Genomic DNA, 22,790 nt, shown 5'->3' with positions numbered 1-22,790 from the left:
CTTTTAGGCTCTCTCTTTGCTTAGAGGACCCCTTTCAAGATTTCCTGTAGGGCTGGTTTTGTGTTTGCAAATTCCTTTAGTTTTTGTTTGTCCTGGAAGCTTTTTATCTCTCCTTCAATTTTCAATGACAGCCTAGCTGGATAGAGTATTCTTGGCTGCATATTTTTCTCATTTAGTGCTCTGAATATATCCTGCCAGTCCTTTCTGGCCTGCCAGGTCTCTGTGGATAGGTCTGTTGCCAATCTAATGTTTCTACCCTTGTAGGTTACATATCTCTTCTCCCGAGCTGCTTTCAGGATTTTCTCTTTGTCTATGAGACTTGTAAGTTTTACTATTAGATGTCGGGGTGTTGACCTATTTTTATTGATTTTGAGAGGGGTTCTCTGTGCTTCCTGGATTTTCATGCCTGTTTCTTTCCCCAAATTAGGGAAGTTCTCTGCTATAATTTGCTCCATTATCCCTTCTGCCCCTCTCTCTCTTTCTTCTTCTTCTGGGATCCCAATTATTCTAATGTTGTTTCGTCTTACGGTATCGCTTATCTCTCGAATTCTGCCCTCGTGATCCAGTAGTTGTTTATCTCTCTTTTTCTCAGCTTCTTTATTTTCCATCATTTCATCTTCTATATTACTGATTCTCTCTTCTGCCTCATTTATTCTAGCACTTAGCGCCTCCATTTTTGATTGCACCTCATTAATAGCCTTTTTGATTTCTACTTGGTTGGATTTTAGCTCTTTTACTTCTCCAGAAAGGGTTTCTCTAATAACATCCATATTTTTTTCAAGCCCAGCTAGTATCTTTAAAGTGATGATTCTGAACTCTAGATCTGACATCGTACTAATGTCCGTATTGAGTAGGTCCCTGGCAGTCGGTACTACCTCTTGTTCTTTTTGTTGAGGTGATTTTTTCCATCTTGTCATTTTGTGCAGAGGAGAATAGATTAATGAGAGAACAAAATGCTAGCAGAGTAACAACGTCCCCAGAAAATATACTCTAAACAAATCAGAAAAGACCTGAAGCAGTGGGATAAGAAAGGGAAAGAGAGAAAAAAGAAAAAGAAAAAGATAAAGATAAAAACAAAAACAAACAAAACAAAACAACAACAACAACAACAAAAACCAGAATGTGATCAAATATGATTAGGCTGGTATATAGATCAGTGCCACAGACTAGATTTGGGGTGTATTTTGGTCTTTTAGAAGAAAGTGCCTCCCAAAATTTTAAAGAAAGAAAAACTTATATATGTACAAAAATAAGGGTTGATATGGTGAAGGGATGGAATATGACTGTAAAGATGGAAATTATAAAAAATTTTATAAAAGGAATTGATAAGAAGTTGTTTGAAAAAAGAAAGAAGAGGATTTAAAAAAAGAAAAAAGAAAAAGAAAAAAAAAGGAGAGGATGTGATCAGGCAGGGGAATAGAAAACACCATATACTAGAGATTTAGGGTATATTTTAATCTGTTAGAAGAAACTATCTCAAAATTTTAAAGAGAGAACAACTTATATATATAAGCCAAAAATATGGGTAACTACTATGAAGGGATAGAATAGGACTCTAAAAATGAAAAATAAAATTTTTTTTTTAAAAAAAGGGATTGATAAGATGTTGGTTGAAAAAGGGAAAAAGAAAAATTCAAAAAGAAATAAAAAGACAAAAAGACAGTTAAAAAAAAAATTAACTTTAAAAGACTAAGGAATCATGGTAAAAAAGCCGTGAATTCTATGTGCAGTAGTCCCTTAGCGCTGGAGTTCTGCTGTTCTCATTGATGGGTAAACTTGGTCTTGGCTGGCTGTTCTCGCTGATCTTCTGGGGAGGGGCCTGTTGCCGTGGTTTCCAAATGTCTCTGGGGGAGGCGGAATTGCCCCGCCCTTGCCCCCTCCCGGCTAAGTAATCTGCTCGGGTTTGCTCTCCGGGGCTTTTGTTCCCTGCGAGCTTCCCGTACAGCTTTGGAGGCAGAGAGTGAAAATGGCGGCCTCCCAATCTCCGCCCTGGAGGAGCCGAGAACTCGGGGCCCCGCTCCTCAGTGAGCCCCCAGAGAAAAGCCGTCAGTCACTCCCGTCTCCCCGGTCTCCGGCCACACTCCGTGCTCGCCCGGCCTGTGACCGCGTGTTTCTATCTCTGGCACCTGACCCCGGGTGGAGTCTCCAAACCCAGCAGATCCCTGCGGTGCCCTCCCACGCGGCTCCTCCCCGGGGGAGGAAGGTGAGTCTCCTTGGATCTGCTGCTTGTTGGGTCCCTGCTGGAGGAGCAGGGGCCCGACTGTGCCGGGGATCACAGTTTATGGCCACCCCGAGCTGAGAGCCCGCGCCTGGGCTCCGCCTCTGCAGCCGGCTTCCCTGCTCCGATACCTGGGAGCTCTGCCGCACTCAGGCACCCCTGGTCTTTCTGTGACCCCGAGGGTCCTGAGACCACACTGTCCCGGAGGGTTCCACCCCCGCTTAGCCACCAGAGTGACGTCCCTCGGCGGAGCAGACTTTTAAAAGTTCCGATTTTGTGCTCCGCGGCTCTATCACTTGCCAGAAGCGGCCGATGGAGGCCCCTCCCCCGCCGTCTATCCTCCCGAATATCGCCTCGGATTCTCTTCTCCGCACGTCCTACCTCCCAGAACGTGGTCGCTTTTCTGATGAGAGAGTTGTTGCTCTTCTTTTCTTCGATCTCCTGTTGAGTTCGTAGGTGTTCAGAATGGTTTGATCCCTATCCAGCTGAATTCCTGAGAGGAGACGAAATCCAGGTCTCCTACTCCTCTGCCATCTTGCTCCGCCCCCCCCAAGAGTTCTAAATTTTAATAAAGTCTATTTTATTAATCTTCTTTGTGGTAAATGCTTTTTGTGTTCTGTATAAAAAATATTTGCCTATCTTAAGTAAGAGGACCTTTGTCTTTCTTTTCTTCTATTAATGTCATCTATGATAATCTAGAATTGATTTTTCTCTATATTGTGAGGTAGGGGTCAAGTTTCTTTTCTTTGGTTTCTCTTCTCTTCTCTTCTCTTCTTTCTCACGTATGTGTTTCCAGTGGATCCACTGTCCTTTCACCAGTACTGTTCACCTTTATCATAAATCAGATAACCATATATGTGTAGGTCTGTTTCTCAACCATTTGTTCCACTAGTCTATTTGTATATCTTTGCTCTAATACCACACTATTTTATTATTGTAGATTTATAATGTCTTAATACCTAGTTGTGTGCATCCTCTAAATTTTCTCCTTCTTCTTTTTAAAAAAATATTTATTTATTTGAGAGAGATAGAGCACAAGCAGGAGGGGCAAAGGGAGAGGGAGAGAGAATCTCAAGCAGACTCCACTCTGAGTGTGGAACCCCATGCAGGGCTCGACCCCAGGACCCTGAGATCATGACCTGAGCCTAAACCAAGAGTCAGACATTTCACCAACTGTGCCACCCAAGAACCCCTAAATTTTCTTCTTTTTGACCATTACTTCTGTATTAGCATTTCCTTATAAATTTTGAAATTATTTGCAAATTTTTCCAAACCTACCATTACTAATATAGTCTGTTGCCTATTCATAATGGAAATAGCTATTCTTTTTCTATTTGAGATTAGTAGAAATGAAGTTGTACATTTTCTCTTCCTATTTCATGGATCTTTTGAATTTTAGTCCCTAATTAAGAATTCCTGATATAGACATAGCTTTTACTGTTTCTTTCACATTCCTTATAATTTTTATTATGCTTAGGTTAAAGTATTTTCCAATTTTCTTTTTTTTTTTTAAGATTTTATTTATTTATTTGAGACAGAGAGAATGAGAGAGAGCATGAGAGGGAGGAGGGTCAGAGGGAGAAGCAGACTCCCTGCCAAGCAGGGAGCCCGATGCGGGACTCGATCCCGGGACTCCAGGATCATGACCTGAGCCGAAGGCAGTCGCTTAACCAACTGAGCCACCCAGGCGCCCAAGTATTTTCCAATTTTCATTGTTATTTGTGTTTTTTTTTTTGACCATTATTATTTAGAATATTGCTTAAATTCTAAACATGTGTTATTGCTCTCTAGCTTGGCTTAATCTAGTCTGATAACATTTCAATACTTCGAAATTCATTGGACTTACTTTATGGCCTAGTATATGGCCTATTCTGATAAATATATCTTGTGTCCTTAGAAGTCTAAGAGGTCTATTTGTTTAATCATGTTCAAATCTTCTACAGATTCAGTGATTTTTTTTTTCTCTTTCTTCTATAAATCCCTGAAAGGCATGTAAAATAATGTTAGTTTTTGCTTTACATGTTTTGTTACTAGGCACATTTAAATTTTGGATTGTTATATCTTCTTGTTAAATTGACACTTCTGTTATTACAAAATATCTTTCTTTATCTCTAATAATACTTATTGCCCTAAAGTTTTTGTCTGATATTATTATAGCTATAGAAGCTTTACTTTGATTGATACTTGCATAGTATACCTTTTTTAAATCCATATACTTTGAAATTTTTTGTGTCATTGTATAAAAAGTACAACTCTTATAAGTAATATAGTTGACCATTGAACAACATGGGTTTGAATTGTGCAGGTCCACTATACAAGGATTTTTTTTCTTTAAATCAATACAGGACTGTAAATGTATCTTCCCTTTGTTATGATTTTTTAAAAGATTTTATTTATTTATTTATTTATTTATTTATTTATTTATTTATTTATTTATCAGAGAGAGAGAGAGAGTGTGTGAGCACAAGCAGGGTGAAGGGCAGAGGGAGAAACAGGCTCCATACTGAGCAAAGAGCCCAATGCGGGACTTGATCCCAGGACCCTGGGATCATGACTTGATCTGAACGCAGACACTCAACCGACTGAGCCACCCAGGCATCCCTCCTTATGATTTTCTTAAGAACATTTTCTTTTCTCTAGCTTACTTTATTGTAAGTATACAGTATATAATACATATAACATAAAATATGTGTTAGTTGACTGTTTATGTCATCAGTAAGGCTTCTGGCCAACAGTTGACTATTAGTAGTTAAGTTTTGGAGAATCAAAAGTTACATGTAGATTTTTGACTGTGTAGGGAGTCAGTTTCCCTAACCCCCACATTGTTTATATAAAATATTATATATATACAGTATACACACGATCATTGCCTTTTAATTGGGTTATTTATTCTATTTATATTTAATGTAATTACCAGCACATTTTGGTTTAAATTAGTTTTATATACATTTTGTCTCCTCTGTTCTTCTTTCCCTTTTTTGGCATTTATTTAATTATTAATTAATTTTATTACTCCATTTCCTCCATGTTTTAGATTACTAGTAATATATTGCTTAAGGATTACTCTAGCCTATAGCATGCATCCCTATCTTCTTAGAGCCTACCTTCAATTAGTGTCTAATTAGGCTCTGATTTTCCATACAATGGAAAAACTTTAGATGCTTTAATTTCATTTACCACATGTCTGTCCTTTGTGATGCTGTTGTCATATATTTTACCTCTGCATTGTTATAAACCTCACTATACATCAATATTACTGCTTTAAACAATTGAAATTCATTTAGAATTAGCCACATGATTACCCCTTTCCAGGCTTTTCCAGGCTTCCCATTCCTTCTTGCATTACCATAATTCCATCTGAGATCATTTTTATTCTTCCCGAAGAACTGACTTTCTTATTTCTTTTAGTTCAGACTTGCTGACTATGAATTATCTCAGGTTTTGTTTGTCTGGAATCAGCTTTGTCTTCATTTTACAAGATTATTTTCATTGATCATAGAATTCTAGTTTGGCAGTCATTTTTCTTTCATCATTGGCTTCCATTGATTCTGTTAAAAACTCAGCTGTCAGTCTTATAGTGGCTTCTCTGAAAATGTGTCTTTTCTCTTTGGACGCTTCTAAGATTTTTCTCTGTGTCTTTAGTTGCCTAGTTCTGGTTCTATTTGCATTTATCCTTCATAGTTTCATGGAGTTTCTTGAATCTATGGGTAAATTATTATTCAGTTATCTCAACAAATATTGCCTTTGCTTCCTTCTTTCTTCTCCTTTGGGACTCCAATTACATGTGTGCTATTGATGTCATATATGCTTTTCCTCTGTTTTTTTATTATTTTTTTCTCTCTGAGTATCAATCCTAATTTTTAATTTTTATTGATCAATATGTTATTTCTCTTTTTTTGTTGTCTGTAGAAACCATCTATTGAATTCTTTTTTATATTGTATTTTTCAGTTCTATAAGTTCCATTTGATTCTTTTCTTATAGGTCTCAGTATGCTGATTAAATAATCCATCTCATTGTTTTTAATAAAATGCTAATCATAGTTATTTTAATGTCTGTTTTATACAACTCCAACATTTGTATTGCCTCTCAATGTATTTTTATTACTTGCTTTCTCAGTTTTCAGTCATTGGGCTCTGTTTTATTTCATACTTAGAATGTTTTATTAGATGATGTGCAGTTGGTTTTCCTGTCTCTTTTTTTCCTTTATGATCATTTGTTTTGTTTCTTAAATTCTACATATGAGTGAAATCATATAGTATTTGTCTTTCTCTGCCTGACTTATTTCACTTAGCATACTACACTCTAGTTCCATCCATGTCATGTAAATGGCAAGATTTCATTCTTTTTCTATGGCTGAGTAATAGTCCATTATAGATCTATACCACTATAGAGAACAAACTGATGGTTACCAGAGGGAAGGTGGATGGGGGGATGGGTTAAATAGGTAATGGAGTTTAAGGAATGCACTTGTTGTGATGAGCACTAGGTGTTGTACCTAAATGTTGAACCACTAAATTGTACATCTGAAACTAATATTACACTGCATGTTAACTAACTGGAATTTAAATAACAATGAAAAAAAAAGTTATTTTCCTTCATAAAATCCTTTAGATTTCTTCTGGCAGTATGATACATACAATAGGAGAAGGTCACTAAATCTCATTGAGGCTGAACTATTTCCAGTTTGCCTTTATTTCTATGGGGTAGCCCTTTCAGAGATCTCAAAAAAGATCAGAACCCCTCTTCTTTGGTAAGCTCTGTACTCCAACTTTTGTAACACCATAAGAGTGTCACAAATCTCTGCCTAACTTTTAACCTCTTATTAGATGCCTTCTGCTTGGTTTCTCAGAGATTCACCTTGTACATGCACATTCACATTTCATGTAGACTATTGGTTATGCTTTCCTGTAGCTCTGTTTCTCTGGGACCTTGATCCCTCAAGACCTGGCTGTTTTTGTAGCATTGAATATCAACTGTATACTGCTGTTTCTGTTTGGCATTTTAAACTTCCCTTGTGATTTGACAAATGTTCTGAGAGGGAAACCTGCTATGAACAGAGATAGGCCTTTCCTCAATGTACTTCCCTTTCCCTCATAATCCTATCACCTCAAATGCTGGCTGCCTTCATTGCTCTTAGTTATTGTTTTCTGAGATTTTATTTATTCATTTGAGATAGAGAGAGTGAGTGAGAGAGAGAACACAAGCAGGGAGAGGGGCAAGGGGGTAGGAAGAAGCAGACTCCCCGCTGAGCAGGGAACCAGACATGGGGCTCTATCCCAGGACCCTGGGATCATGACCTGAGTCAAAGGCAGATGCTTAACTGACTGAGCCACCCAGGCACCCCTATTGTAACTTTATTGGGTATTGTCTTAGTTGTTATAATTATTACCAGTGGCAGAATTATTGTCCTAGCTTGGATATGTTAAGTTGAGGCACCTGCTCAAATGGAGATGTCTAATAGGCACTATGGTACATAAGGAAGGAATTCGGGACTGAAATTTGTATTGGGACCATGGATTAAGAGTTAACATCACCCAGGGGTTCCTGGATATTATGAGAGTGAATGAATCTCCCAAGGACAATGTGGAATGTGCAAGAACACCTGAGGAGGTTAATTTTGCCAAATATTATGTTTTGGGAGTGAGTAGAGCAAAAGGAAGTGGCCATAGATGTTGGAGGAAATCCAGGAAATGATAATGTCACTGACAGTGAGGAAGGAGTCTCAAGAAAATTTGGAGTGTCAAGAAAAGTCAAGGTAAGCGAAGAAATCTTAAAAGTGTTCCATTGTATTATATGGGCATTCCATTCATGACTTTGGCTAGAGAGATTTTAGAAGTCAGAGGTTAAAGAATAAAGTGGTTTTAGAAGTCAGGTAGGTTAAAGATTAGAGCCAGTAAAAACAGTAACTAGAGACGTAGTTTGATAAGCTTGGTTGTGAGGAGACAGAGAGAGAAAGAAAAGACTTGAGCATTTTTATAGGCTGAAAGAAAAGTCCCATCAGAGAACAAGAGATAGTGCCTAAACTCTGTGAAGGCAGGGGTCACATCTCTATTGTGATATTGTGATTAGCTGAATCCTCTTCGTGAAACAGAATGCTGGGACATGCCTGGGTTTCGGTATTTGTCTGTTGAGTGAAAGACTTAAATGAAGCTGATGAGGATAAATTTGAGAGGCAGGATATGGCTGGAAGGAGATCACAAAGAAGTTTGAGAGGGAAAAATGCAAAGAGATGTACCGACCCGGGAAAGATGCAAATGAGGAAGGGAGAAGGTGCACATAGTTTGTAGGTCAGGAAGTTGAGGGAATTCTTATTTTATTTTCTCTGGGAAGAAGGAAGTGAGAGTGATGGAGGATGCTGACTATGCCTGAAAGCTTACAGGATATTTAAGGTTGAGACCATGAATTTATTTAATCTGATTTTTATTTCTAAACATAATATATTTCAGATATATAGAAATAATGTAAATTAATGTAACACACACCCTCTAGAAGCCCAGATATGCACCATCTAAGTATAAATTGCTAATATTCTTTTCATATTTGTATAAGATCTAGGAGATAAAATTTTACTGAAATATTGACCATTTGACATTCTCCTTCCATGACCTTTCTCCTTTCCTTCTCTCCTCATGTTCCTAAAGATAGTGCACATCATTGCCATATAGATTTTAAATTTTTATCATAATGTATCTACTCATAAACACTACCGGAATACCTCCGAGATATTCCGGGTTTGGTTCCAAACCATCGCAATAAAGCAAACATCACAATAAAGCGAGTCAAATGAATTTTTTTTGGTCTCCTAATACATATAAAAGTTATGTTTACACTGTTCTGTAGTCTATTAAATGTGCAGTAGCATTATGTCTAAAAGAACAGTGTAAATACCTTAATTTAAAAGTACTTTATTGCTAAAATATACTAACCATCATCTGAGCTTTCAATGAGTCAGAATCACTGATCACAGAATATATAATAATGATGAAAAAGTTTGAAAGGTTGTGGGAGTTACCAAAATGTGCCACAGAGACACAAAGTGAGCAGATGCTGTTGGAAAAAATGGCGCTGACAGACTTGCCCAATTCAGGGTTGCCACAAGCCTTCATTTTGTAAACAAACGCAATATCTGGGAAGCACAATAAAGCAATTAAGTGCAATAAGATGAGGTATGCCTAAATATGCTGCGGTTGCTGTGTTTGAATTTCTCATAAATGTAATACTCTATCATTTTACAACTTTTAAGCATGATTTTTATTTTTTAGGTATATCATGCTAATGCATCTAGACTATTCATTTCAGCTGCTATATAGTATTACAGTGTTTGAATATACCAGAAAGTACTGATCCACGGCCCTGAATGACAACTGGGTTGTTTCTGCCTTTCTGCCTTTGCAAACAGAGCTCTACTGAGCTCTCTAGTACATGTCTCCTTGTCTACATGTACAAGAGTCCTTCAAGGGTATTGGTAAAGTTTCTAGGGTTTATGGTTTGTATGTCTTCAGCGTTACTCAATATTGCTAAAGTGCTTGCTACGAAATTGTGAATTTATAATGGAACAATACTATGTGTGTGAGGGAGAGAGATTTTTCACTCATCAGCTTAAGGTTTGGAAGGCAGAAAGTAAATGTTTGGGGTGGCCTATGGTTGAAATATTACTGGTAGTGTGGCGAGGGTCGATAAAGTTGAAACATCAAAGGAAATGAAGACTGGAAGAGAAAGGTAGATTGAGAGGAAATGGAGGATGAAAGAATTGAAGATTCCAGCCAGGCCAAAAGCAAGCCTATGAGAGAACAGGAAGTTCTATGGCTAGGATGTGGTTAGCTTGTGGGGAATGCTGTTATTTAAATTTTTGGCTCTATATCAGTTATGTTAATTATAAGGTATAAGAGCAGAAATAAAGTGGAGGTGAAGGCAAATGGGAAGACTGGGTGTTAAACCTATCACCTACAAACACCATTGAATTTGTCCAGGATAATAGTGGGATTTCACCCCAAATGATGTCACACATTTTGAGGGGTCTTTTTCTGCCAGGTAGCAGATGGGAGGTAGACCCTGAAAGCTCAGTACAGCAGCATGTGATCTTTGCTGAGAGAAGTTGGGAGCAGTCTTTTTTTTTTTTTTTTTTTTTGGCAGAGAGAAGGCTTTTGAATAAGCGGTGCTTGGAATTAAGATGGAGGTGTTAAAGACGCAATGGTTATTGCATATGCTCAGTCTGCGAAGTGGTCAGGGCTGAGCTGGAGCAGATGGAGGGAGGAAAGGATGGCAAATAACAATTCATGTCACATTTTACTCTATAATTGGATGTTTGGGGATCATTTGGGATCAGTTGCTCAGTTGGGATGTCTATGACAAATTTCTATGCTTGTGAAAACATCCCACCCCAAAGCTATGGATGCTACTAGTGGAGAGAGAAGCTTGAGAAGATGAGGAGAGAACAGGTTAAGGAAGACAGCACTCCCAACTGTGCTTTAGGTTCATTCCGTAATCCATATAGAATGGGAAATAACTTCCCAGCCTGGAGTAGCGGCGAAGGCACCATGCCATGTAGTGCCTTGGGTTTTGTTTTTTTTTTTTTAAGATTTTATTTATTTATTCATGAGAGACAGAGAGACAGAGAGAGAGAGGCAGAGGGAGAAGCAGGCTCCCAAGACGCAGGGAGCCTGATGCAGGACTCGATCCCAGGACCCTGGGATCATGACCTGAGCCGAAGGCAGACGCTTAACCATCTGAGCCACCCAGGCGCCCCCAAGCGCCTTGGTTTTGAAAATGGAATTTACCAGGCAGTTTGGCAAACTCAACAGTCCAAGTATGTCATTATGATGATAAAGCAACATAGGGATGATGAGGCTCACTATCCTCAAGAGTGTTGTTTATTCCAGGCGGACACTGTGGAATCATACCGAGTTAGAGCTCTGTCACGGCTGCCAGGTTTATATTGTCCTTGAACCTTTCTTCTCTCCGTCCGGGCCAGGTGGGTTACAAGCTGTGTCTCTTATGTCTCTACCGTGGTACTTTGCTTGACCATATACTGATTAATTCATGATTTCTTGCCTGAAAAATAAAACAAAATAAAAACTATTGTATGCCCCCAGCTAGAGAATCTGGACATGTCCTATTAATTCATTTTCCAAGTGAACAGATCCATTTCTCATTTGGTTGCTTGGCTAGAATTTACACTTGCAGTTTAGTGGAAAGCTGTTTTGCTTAAACTTTCTGAATTAATCTTTGTCTCTGGATAGCTCTCTTTTTAAGGAAAGAAATCTGAAGTTTAGCTGCCGTGCTAGACAAAGGACTACCTATATATTCATTCTTACTATCATCCTATATTATAGATGTGACAGTTTCTTATGCAATTTGTCACACCTTTTGGGCAGCTGTGCCTTACACTTTTTCACAAGGAACACCCTTACATGACGCATTGGGATGGAATTTCCAAAATCAGAGTTAAACTTCTTGGTATTTTCCTTCTTAACATATAGGGTTTTCCCCAATCTCACTCAGGGACAAAAAGCCAAAATCTTCTCTAAAAGATTGTCTTCCATCCCTACACTGCTCTGTTAACCCATCTGACTGGGGGAATTCCCAACTGTCTTCCTAAGAAAACCAGGCCTCTTGTGTTCACAGATAGTTTTTAATTTAGCTCTATAGATAATTTTCTCTCTGGGCATTATTTTAATCCTTAAATTATATTTAACATTTTTAGTTAATACATTTATCATCCTTATAGGTAGTATATTGAGGTGATTATTATATATATATATATATATATATATATATATATATATATATATATATATATATATATATGAATATACCTAATTTGGCAAATAATCTTCTCTTTACAAGCTCCACCTACAACAATCCATATTCATAAAAACATTTCCACAACAAATATATCAGGGACATAGTCATTACCAAGCGGTATGGTTAAAGAAAAAGTGCTGTGGGGAATATCTAGCAAGTTAGAATTTCTTCCATCATTCTCTCCAAATGTATCTTCCTCTTTTACTTATTTATTTTTTGGCATGTCTTTAAAGCTAAGAAATGCTGTGAGTGTTTGGTAGCATGCACTAACAAGAAATCTCATGAGGGATTTGTGAATTTTTTAAATGACTAAGTCATGTGGCAGCAAATGAGATGTGTGCAGAAAGGGTTTGCACTGAGTATCAACAAGGTAAGTTCCAAATTCCCTCATATTTGGAAGGTGGCCAGTTGAAGCAAATGGTATAGAAAGTATTCCATGGTGAGAAGGGCTTGATCCCAGTCTGATTGCTCAAGACTGGGACCCATGGGCCAGGCAGACGAGGGTGGATTGGGGTGCAGAGGAAGTGATTGGAGAAAAGTGAGTTCCAAAGTATTGAGAACACTTCAGTGGCACTCTTATCTAAGGACCCCTCTCTCCAGATCTCTAGGTTGGTTGTAGAGGTTCCTTGCTAATTTAAGGCAGTGTCCTGCTTCAGGCCAAGGGCATGCATCATATGACCTCCTGGGCTCTTCTCAATGCTATGACTACCACTTTAGGCCTTACCATGCAGTGGGATTTAATCAGGAACCACAGGTACATCCTTACACGCTTTCCAAAGCTCTGGGATTTTGTGGTGGGGCGGCCTCATTCTACTTATGCTCTAAGAGAGTTTGATGTTTGGTTGGCTAGAGGATAAAGTTTCCAAGGACAGGGATGCAAACACGACCTGTACTGAATAGCTTTGTAAAGCACAGAGCACAGGGCTCTGCATCTTGTTGAGGACATTCTCTGAGCACCCATAAACCCCCTTGAGATAGGTGCCACTCTTTTCTCCACTTTATGGGAGAGAAGCTGTAGCCCAGAGGAGGTAAAGAACTTACATACAGTAGTAAACAGCAGGGGTGGAGTTCAAACCCAGAAGTCTGCCTCCAGAGACTATGTACCCTGAGATTTGTTGAATTAATTTTAAATGCTTTGCTAAGGGAGGAAACTGTTGCTGGAAGTAGGAAATGCTGTTTTTAGGATTGTACTTAGTACAAGCTACAAAACCTAAGGTTGGCCTCAGTGGAGGTGCATACTTGAGATAATTTATATGATACCTATGAGTTTGGTTAAAAATAGTGGATAAAATCTGAAATAATAAGCAGGAAAAGTTGAATGATTTTGTTATTGATTCAAATGGTAAATTTTGAGAAGTTACTTGAAAAGTTACCTCCTTCTACAAACTCTTTAATAAGCAAACAAAAAAATCACTGGGATTTTTGATTCCTTTTATTTGCTTTGTCCCATAATGCACCAATGTGGTATATATACACAATGGAATACTACTGAGCCATTAAAAAAAGAATGAGATCTTGCCATTTGTAACAACATGGATGGACCCAGAGGGTATTAGGCTAAATGAAATAAGTCAGAGAAAGACAAATACCATATGATTTCACTTATATGTGGAATCTAGAAAGCAAAAAAAAAAAGAACGAACAAATAAGCAAAAATAGACTAAATGAAATAAGTCAGAGAAAGACAAATACCATATGATTTCACTTATATGTGGAATCTAGAAAGCAAAAAAAAAAAAGAACGAACAAACAGTAAGCAAAAATAGACCTTCTAAAGATTTTGAGTTAATTAATACACATTCATAGGTAGACTTCAGGCCCAGGGTATATGGTATTGTTGAAGAGTAAAAAGGTAAGATGAAATGAAGTATTGGCACCAAGGTGGTACTAGTCTGGTAGGAGGCAAGCAGGGAACCAGGCCAGGGGTGTGGAGAACAAAGAGAACAAAGAACACCTTGCAGAATGGAGAATAGAAACAGGTATAAAATCAGGGAGAATTTCCTGGAGAAGGTGAGCCTGGGGTGCCAATTTAAAGCAAGGATTAATTGTAAATTGTCAGAGCCAAGCATATTTTTATTATTCTGGGGCCTAATGGAGATGAGAAAAGGTATACTGAATATAGACATCTTAGAATAAATAATACCAAACTAGGAAGGAAAAAGAGCAGTGGTGGTAAGCCAATGGTTCTTTTATAGTTCAATGTGGAATCCATTAAGAGAAAAATAAATGCTTTGTTTGTACAGTTTTAATATAAAAATTATTTTAGTTTCAAGTGATAAAGAGGTTTATGCAAAAAAAAAAAAAAAAGTAGGGAGAGAAAAATAATCTATTCACTAAACTAAAGTTTGGTGTATCTAGATTTAGGGCTCAGATGACTTGGTCTCTCTCTATCCCAGACTCTGCTTGTCTTTGTATTGTTGTTTTCCCCTTAGGCAGGCTCTGTTCAGAAGGTGGTTAGATGGATCCCAGAAACTCCAGGCTAACCCAGCGAGCCTCTCAGCAACTCTCATGGAAATTCCTAGGGTGACTTGGATTCACCTGTTTGAGTCACAAGCCTATCTCTGAATGTTGCTGGAGGGATGAAACTCTATGATGGGCTGCGTCTGGACACAGGGTAGGAGACCATGGTGTAGTCCATCCCATTTAGACTACATGGTCTGAAGAAGGGGAGGTACCTCATGGGAAAAGTAAGGTCCTGTTACCGAAAGACAATGTTGGGCAAGGCAAAACACAACTGTTGACAGCAATAGTACCTTTTTTTTCTAGAATGTTCCCATATAATATCATATTCTAATACAATATAATGACAATTTAGTGTGTGGGTGTATGTCCTTAAAATAGTTTTAAAGATCCCCACAGCCTTCATGTGTGCTCTTCCCCCTGCCTGCATTGTCCCTCTTTTCCTCAACTCCCTTTATAAACTAGTGACTGTCTATTTATCTTTTGTGTCTCAGCAGGAACATCACTTTTTCAGGAAAGCTTTCCTTGACTTAACCAACAGTTTAGTGCCTCTTTTAAATATAGGCCTCTGTACCTCGTTTTCGTGGGCTTACCATAAGATTTGTTAATTTTCCATTAACATTGACTTAAATTTTTGTCTTCCTGATCACCTACAAGCTCCATGAGGACGGAGCATGCAACTATGCCATCCACTGTTGATTTGCCAGTGCCTGGCAATGTGGGTATAAAAATACTTGCTGAATGAATAAATAACTCAAATTAAGCCTTAAAAATCTGGAGCATTTGGCTAAAATGTAGAATAAAATTTGCTGAACTTTCTTCTTTACATTTTGTTGTTGTTGTTAGAAGCCACATCTAACAACTGAGTGTTCCAAGGTCTTGAAGATCTGCACTTCTGTTGAGAGTTATAGTAGTTTGCTTTTACTTAAAGATATTATACATCTTATAACTAATCATGCTTTTCTTATTTACTGGATTTCTAGGAAGACGAAGAGTCAAATTTACTGAATTTATTTAAATATTTTATCCTGTACTTTTGTAAACTTGCTTCAAATCCCCCTTCAAGCACAAGTAGGACAGAAGTAAATAAGCAATAATGAGTGATAGTTTTCACTTTCTGAGATCAAACTTAAAACTAGAACAGATCTTTGTTTCCCACAATTGTCTTTGTTAAACCCATGGTAAATACCTGAAAAGAGCTGGGAGTTAAAATGTTTCATAGGATCTCTTCCCACATTACAGCATATTTCCGTCTGAGAAATTGTAAAACTATACAGTTCTAATTACCAGAAGCAGAACTGAATTAATTTATGGTGGATTATTCCCTATAGAAATCACCTCCCCTGTCCTTTCAGAATATTTACTACCAGATTTATCTCACTGAGATTTGCACAGATCTGCTTCACACAGAAGTCTTGGGTGATGGTGAAGCCTTCAAGAACTTAAGAAGGGGGTTCTCCAAGAAAATGTGGGTTAAGAACAGTACTGGCTTGCTATCTCCTCTCTCCTCTAGGGTGCCCCCTGGTGGCCCCCTTTCCAGAGCACTCATTTAAAATGGAGGCAAAGGAGTGTCACAGACATACAGACTGAAGTTCCCCCACTGCAGGGTAATCTGATACCACTGTACTCCTTGGGTAGTTGAAGTCCCAAGCATATATTATCAAAATTATCAAGCACCCTTCTGATAATCACCAGGTTTCTCTGAACCTTAGTGTAGAGGAGGAGTAAGAGCAGGGAAAGTATGTTCCTCAAAGATTCTGACTAAGCATGGAGCTCTTTCACGGAAGCATCATACTGAAACAATGTGCTTCTTGCTCTGGATTTAAGGAGAAGCCTTACACAAAAAAGTTCCCTAATTCTATTTCTGTACTATTTTATAATTATAATATTAAATTAAGACAGTGAGTTTTATTGAACTATTTTCTGCCTTAATGATTATTCAGCAAACCACTGTGTTTAGTTTTGTGAAGAATCAAATAGTTCCATGCAGAATAGATAGATAGCAGTGTTCGGGAAGAAAGAGGTTTTCTTTTGTAGTCCTCTTCTTAACCCATGGCCTAAAAGTTTAACAAATTTAAAAAAGACTCCAAGACTTGACCTCAAATAATCTTTACACGGTCTTTAAGAAACTAAGTATAAGTGAACAGAAACATATGGAATTCATTTTTAAGAATACAGATCTTGATTTTAATTAAGAGAAGGATATGTGAAAAAATACATTCTAGATTTCAACAAGTTTTAAAAAGCTGCAAGCAAGTCCAAGATGTTTGATGAACTAGTATCCCTTTTCTACTTTTGAATTTACCCCGTATGCCTTCGCTCACCCTCCCTGTCTATTGCCCACATTTTAGAGGAAAGAATGGGCAATATAATGGGGAAAGACCATGTCAAAATGATATCCAAACAATGGGATAAGACTAGTGAGACATTTGTAAAAGCTTTTTTGGCATTAGAAAGAGAAAGAACAAATTAGAGAAGCTGGTGGTAGTGGTCAGATAATGGGGTGGGATTTTGAAGTGCTTGCCTGTTTCTTGGGTTTGAGTCCACTGCTTCACTTCTTGTTTCATGGAAGCCAAAGGACATTTTTTATTTGAGTAAATTCCATGGGAAGAGAAGATGATAATTGGCTTTCCCTGTTGTTCGACTTCAGAGAAAATAGTTATAGAAGAAGCCTTACAGATGGGATCCACACCAAAAAAAAAAAAGAAAAAATTTAAAACAAAGGTTAGGAATAATCTGAAAATGAAAAACTCTTATTAATGGTAAGCTACTTACAGAGTGCAGCAGACTATACTCCTCGCTACTTTGTAAAAGATTGGCATTGATTATCCCCAAATGCCATGCACGATTGCTGCTCCTAGTCAATTTACCAAATTGTCTTTATGATGTCACCCTTTTCCTAGATGTTTGCTTATTTCAGAAGATGTAAAGAAATGCCGGAATTAGCCAAAAATTCTAGTAACACCTTGAGAATTTTAGGATTGGAGTTTAAAGTCACTATAATGATCATCAATGACTGCAGGAACATTTTTCCACCACAGGAGTTTGTATGTTCAACTTGAAAAGTGGACATTAGGTGAAATTAGGTGGTTGTAGCAGACATACCATAAGTTGACCTCCAGTGAGTGATGCCCTTGTATAATCCCCTACCACCACCCTGAACGCAGAGGGAACTTATTATTTACTTCTAACCAGTGGCAAAGGTTATTCATGGATGTCACTCCCATAAGTATGTTTAGTTGTAGAACACTGACTCAGTGGATTGGAGTGAGAGATATTCTCCTGCTGGCCCTGCAGCAGTAAGGCGCCATGTTGTGTGAGGGTATGTGAGAGGGTCACGAGACAGGAATTGTGCGTGGTCTCTAGGATCTAAGGGAAACCTCTTGTCAAAAACTAGTAAGAAGCTGAGGCCTTCAGCCACAATGCAAGGAAATGAATTCTGCCAATAATCTGAATGACCTTCAAGGTAGATTCTTCTCAAATTGAACCTCCAGATGAGAACCTCTTAGCCCAGCGGACACCCTGACTGTAGCCTTGTGACTTGATGCACAGAGGACCCAGTTAAGCTGTGTTCGGGAATCCAGCCGATAGCAACTTTGAGTTGGTAAGTGTGTGTGGTTTTAAGCCACTATTTTGATGGCAATTTGTTATGCTGCACAGAGAATCAATATAGTAGTTGACTTACTCTAGCTACTCCCAGGATAGGCTGTTCTACCATCTCTCCCTAATGCTCTCAAAAGATCTCACCACCTCCTTGGAAACGTGAAAAAGCAGAGAGGTAGCAAAATAGAAATTAATGGCTCAGCAAATTAGCTTGCCACAAATAGAAGTCATACTGTTAGTAGTATTTTCCTGAAAGTGGAAAAAACATCTAATAAGAGAAATTCTTTAAGAAGCTGTGAAATAACTAAGTTATATTGACTTTAAGTAATAAAGTTTGAGAGAAATGCAGGAAATCAGTTACCTGAAAAATTAGACTAAGACTTGGAAAGGCAGGAAGTTTTAATAACTTTTTGGAAAATCAATATATACTCTGTGTGGGGAAGTTAGAAGCCCAGTTAAGTATTCTAACACCAAGGTCATGGCAGTTCTCAGTGATGAGGACTTATTTTTCTTTCATAAACCACCTTCTTTATAGTCTATTCACAGAATAATATTTATTTCATGGGTATACATAGTGCATAGTTGACTGCCAAGTCCATGTTAAAACCCTATTGAATTTGACTTCAGTTCCCTTGGAGTCAGCTTTCTATATACTTTCTTTCTTTTAATCAGCCTACAAAAGCCTTTTTGCATTCTCCCCACCCTCCCTACCAAAGTTGGCTGTGATAAGCTTCTCTGTTAGCAATTATCCAGGTAAGTCAATGCTTTATATGTCTCAGGACAATTTGCACTTCAAGCTTTCTGTCATTCATTCATTTATTCATCCATCTGACACATTTTTTATCGAGTAATTTTTACATGACAATCAATATATTAGATGCTGGAAACACATCATGGTGGGCAAAATAGACTTTATCTCTGTTCTCATTTTGTTTACCATCTAGTGATGAATAGGAATACCAATCAAATCATCTCAGGAATTCTAGCCACCGACCAGCATGGATTAGTGTATTTTGAACTTAACCTTGTCTACATCATTGATACTGTAACATCTCTCAGCCCAGGAAGACCTACCCTTACTCCAGAGACCTATTTTTTGAAAGATGCACATATAGTGCATGATTCCATGATTAGGAGATGCTTGAAAAGAGCTTCTTTTAATATATATAGGAACATGGCATATACATTCCGAGCATTTCAGAAATATCAATAGTGAAAACATGCTCCATTGCAAGGAAGAGGCATTGGGCGGCAGAAAAGGGGAGCTAGCTTGATAGTTCCGTGCACACTGCAGTGGAGAAGGATGGAGGGATGGGAGAGACTGAGCAGCAACCCCTTTGGCATCAACTGGAGCCCCGAACAAACACCCTGCAGAAAGGAACTTCTTGGGGCAGGCTAGGTTGCTCATTGCCAATGATGTCTGAAATCAGTTTTGAAAAGAGTGAAGAAACCTGACAATGACCCTGAACTCTGGGCACAGTGGTGATAGAAAGAAAGGGAAAGGGGAAATGAAAATAGTATATGTAGCTTATCTCCTGAGTCTAAGATGTGGAAGAGAATTACTGAGGGGATGAGAGGCTGACATACCCCTTATTTCCCTTCATATTTTATTCTCTCTTAAAATCTTTCCATTTCCGTTTTTGCCTTCTCACGAATGTCTATATTTTTATCACTATATGTTTTTGCTCACTTTTGTTTCCTGTTTCTCCTTTAAATATCTCACTCATATACTTTTGGGGTAGTCTGTTAACAAACTGAAATTAGTGAGTAGCTGAATGATAACCTACTGTATCCAGGGTGCTTTGGTGTATAATAGGTGTAGGGGACGTTGGAGATGCACCAGGACACTGTACTGACCACGTTTTTAAAAGAATGTGTAAGAAGTGAGAGTGAAATCCATCATCCCACCCATAAGTCATTCTCTGTCCTATATTTTTTGTGTTTAACCTTTTGTCCAACTTGCATTTGTATGCCGTTGAAAAAGAACTCATCAATATTTAATACATAGACACCAGAAGTTAGCAACATTTATTGCATATTCACCATGCAAAAGGTGATATGCACATTTCTCATAGGTAAGGATAATCACTGAGAAGTTTTAGCTTCAAAATCATAGAGGAAGATTCTCAGAGAAAAGATAGTCTATTTTTTAATGTTCAAATAATACATATGACTGTAAAAATGTTGAGATAGAAAGAGATTTTATACTTCAAGGTGGTCCCTTTTGAAGCTCATTGGAATCTTGAAACTGAGAAACACAGTCATATTTTTTTAACCTCTAACCTTGATCCAGTCAACCAGAGTTTATGTGCCGGCAACAAGAAAGTCACAGAAATGGCGCTGTGGTGGTAAGGTGAGGAGGCACCTTACCTCCCTTGGATATTACAGTCCACCGGAGCAGACAGGATGTATGTACAGATAAGTAAATTGCAAGGCAGAATGTGCTCAGTGCTGCAATAAAGGCACAAACTGAGTGCCCTGGAGGTTCTAACAAAGGAGAACTTCTTCTGGTTTCAGTGTCTGAACAGAGGAAGCATCTGAGCCTCGTCCTGAAGAGCAAGTAGGCAGAGATGGTGTGTGTGGAGGAAGTTGTACGTAGAGAACCAACTAGTAATCATGGAGGATGTGAATGTGGGCCTGTCTGGGGAAAGAAAAATATGCCAAGGTGACCTCAGCCTCTGTGAGATGCTGGGGCCAGGTCACCAAAGGCCTCCTTAAACACCACAGTACAGAGTTTGAGTTTTGTTTGACATGTTGTAGAGATTCAGTAAATGTCATCGGAGGAATGGCAGGGTAAGAGCTGTGGAAACCGCATGGATTCATGGAGCAGGGAAGAGACTGGGGCTGGGGGGCCAGTGAGGAGACAACTACAGGATTCAGGGAGAGAACTGACTGGGTGACAAGAATGATGGGGAGGGTGGATGTAAGAGATCTGGGAAGAGAGATCCACGGGGTTTGGCACCTGTGCAGATCGAGGAAGCATTCCAAAAGAGTTGAGGGTGGTTAGGAAGAGAGGTGTATCTGTGGGGAAAGGGGATTTAGTTTTGGTTAATAAAATAATTGGTCTTTAATTTTTTATTAGGAAATTCTGTATTTTACCATGCTTCAAAAAGAGAATAGGGTAACATTGCATTCCTAATTTTTCACTTAGAGAGAGAAGCATCAAATTAGAATTGCCCAGCAAGCGCTGTGACACCGTAATATGTTTGTTTAAGAAACACCAAGAACTCGAGCGGATCTGCACACACCCCTGAGCCAGCGGACTCCTCGCTGTTCTCTAGATCTCAGTTTAAAGGGCTCGTCCTCAGAGACTGCCTCACCCATGTGGACATGACTGTTCTTGAGCTGTGCCTTCATTACGGTACCCACAGCGTGTTTTGTGAAACTCATTACACCTCATATTAAATATACATGGAATTATCTACTTATCTAACTTTCCACTGAAAGCTTTAGAGCAAGAACGTTAATTTTAACTTAAAAAATTTAGCAAATGCCACCGATATATGCTCACGATGTAACGCACCCTGACACAGAGTAGAACAAATAAATACCAAATCGATGCTGTTGCCCTGACCAAGGACATTTTTGCAGCTCAAATGAAGATGTAGCTTATTGGAAGCTTTGTACAACATGGAAAATCAGGTGCATATTTACAAGATCAACCAGAGAGGGGACATGAAAAAAAACCATTTTTTTTTTCTGACATCTGCTCTTATTTGACTTAATTGCATGTAGAGTGTTAATTTGTCAGGTAAATTAAATTATTCTAGTGGGTGAATGATCTCTCCCTCTCCTTCCTTCCTTTCCTTTCAGAGAGAGTAAGGAAGAAATGGCATTACTTGATGTCAGCTTTCACAAAGGTTGGGACAATCAGACTTCTTTAACTGTGGGCAGAAGGCCCGGGAGGAGCTGCAGAGCTCTGGATGGAGCCTGCAGCCCACATGCATACTCAGGATCGCCCGATGACCAGATGCATTCATAAACACGTACTGATAAGCTGCAAATACAAACAGATGTTGTTGTGGTTAATAAACTAAAATACATATAAAATATCTTCTCAATCAAGAGATATTTTAAAAGACTGGCCCAGACACCACGTCAAACCACTCAGGGGGAGTTTTGACTGTATGACTTGGGCAGTTATGTAAAATTCCGCTTAATGAGATGATGCAAATTGTTCTCCAAAGTGATTGCACCTGCTTATCTCCCACCAGAAGTGAAATCTCATCCTCCTTGCTCCACATACACTCAATCTTTTAAATTTTTGCTAAATCTGTGGGTGCAAAATAGTATCCTATTTTGGCTTTAATTCTAATAAAGTAATATATTTTACTACATTTTAATATATATTTTTATATATTTTAATGTATTTCTTAGACATCTAAATTGTCTTGCCTGTCAAATGCTTGTTCATGACTTGTGCTCATTTTTTATAAGTCATCTGTTGATTACTGATTTGTCGGAGTTATTTTTTTAAAATACATCTTCAGGATATATCTTTCTCTCTTCTGCTTGGTTGTATGTGTTGCAAACCTTTGACCAGTTTGTTACTTGCTTTTTTTTTCCCCCCACTCTATTTGTAGTGTCTTTTGATGAAAAGAAGCTGTTAATTTTTTCTTGGCCAAACTCATCAATCTTTTCCTTTACGGTTTGCACATTTTGAGTCTTGAGAAATCCTTTCTTTATATATTCTCCTTTTCTTTT

This window comes from Mirounga angustirostris, unplaced genomic scaffold (assembly GCF_029215605.1).
Source record: "Mirounga angustirostris isolate CCGP_5_RB_7025 unplaced genomic scaffold, mMirAng1.0.hap1 SCAF_8, whole genome shotgun sequence".
NCBI lineage: Eukaryota > Metazoa > Chordata > Mammalia > Carnivora > Phocidae > Mirounga > Mirounga angustirostris.
The sequence above is the reverse complement of the archived record's forward strand: the minus strand, read 5'-3'. Positions refer to the sequence as shown.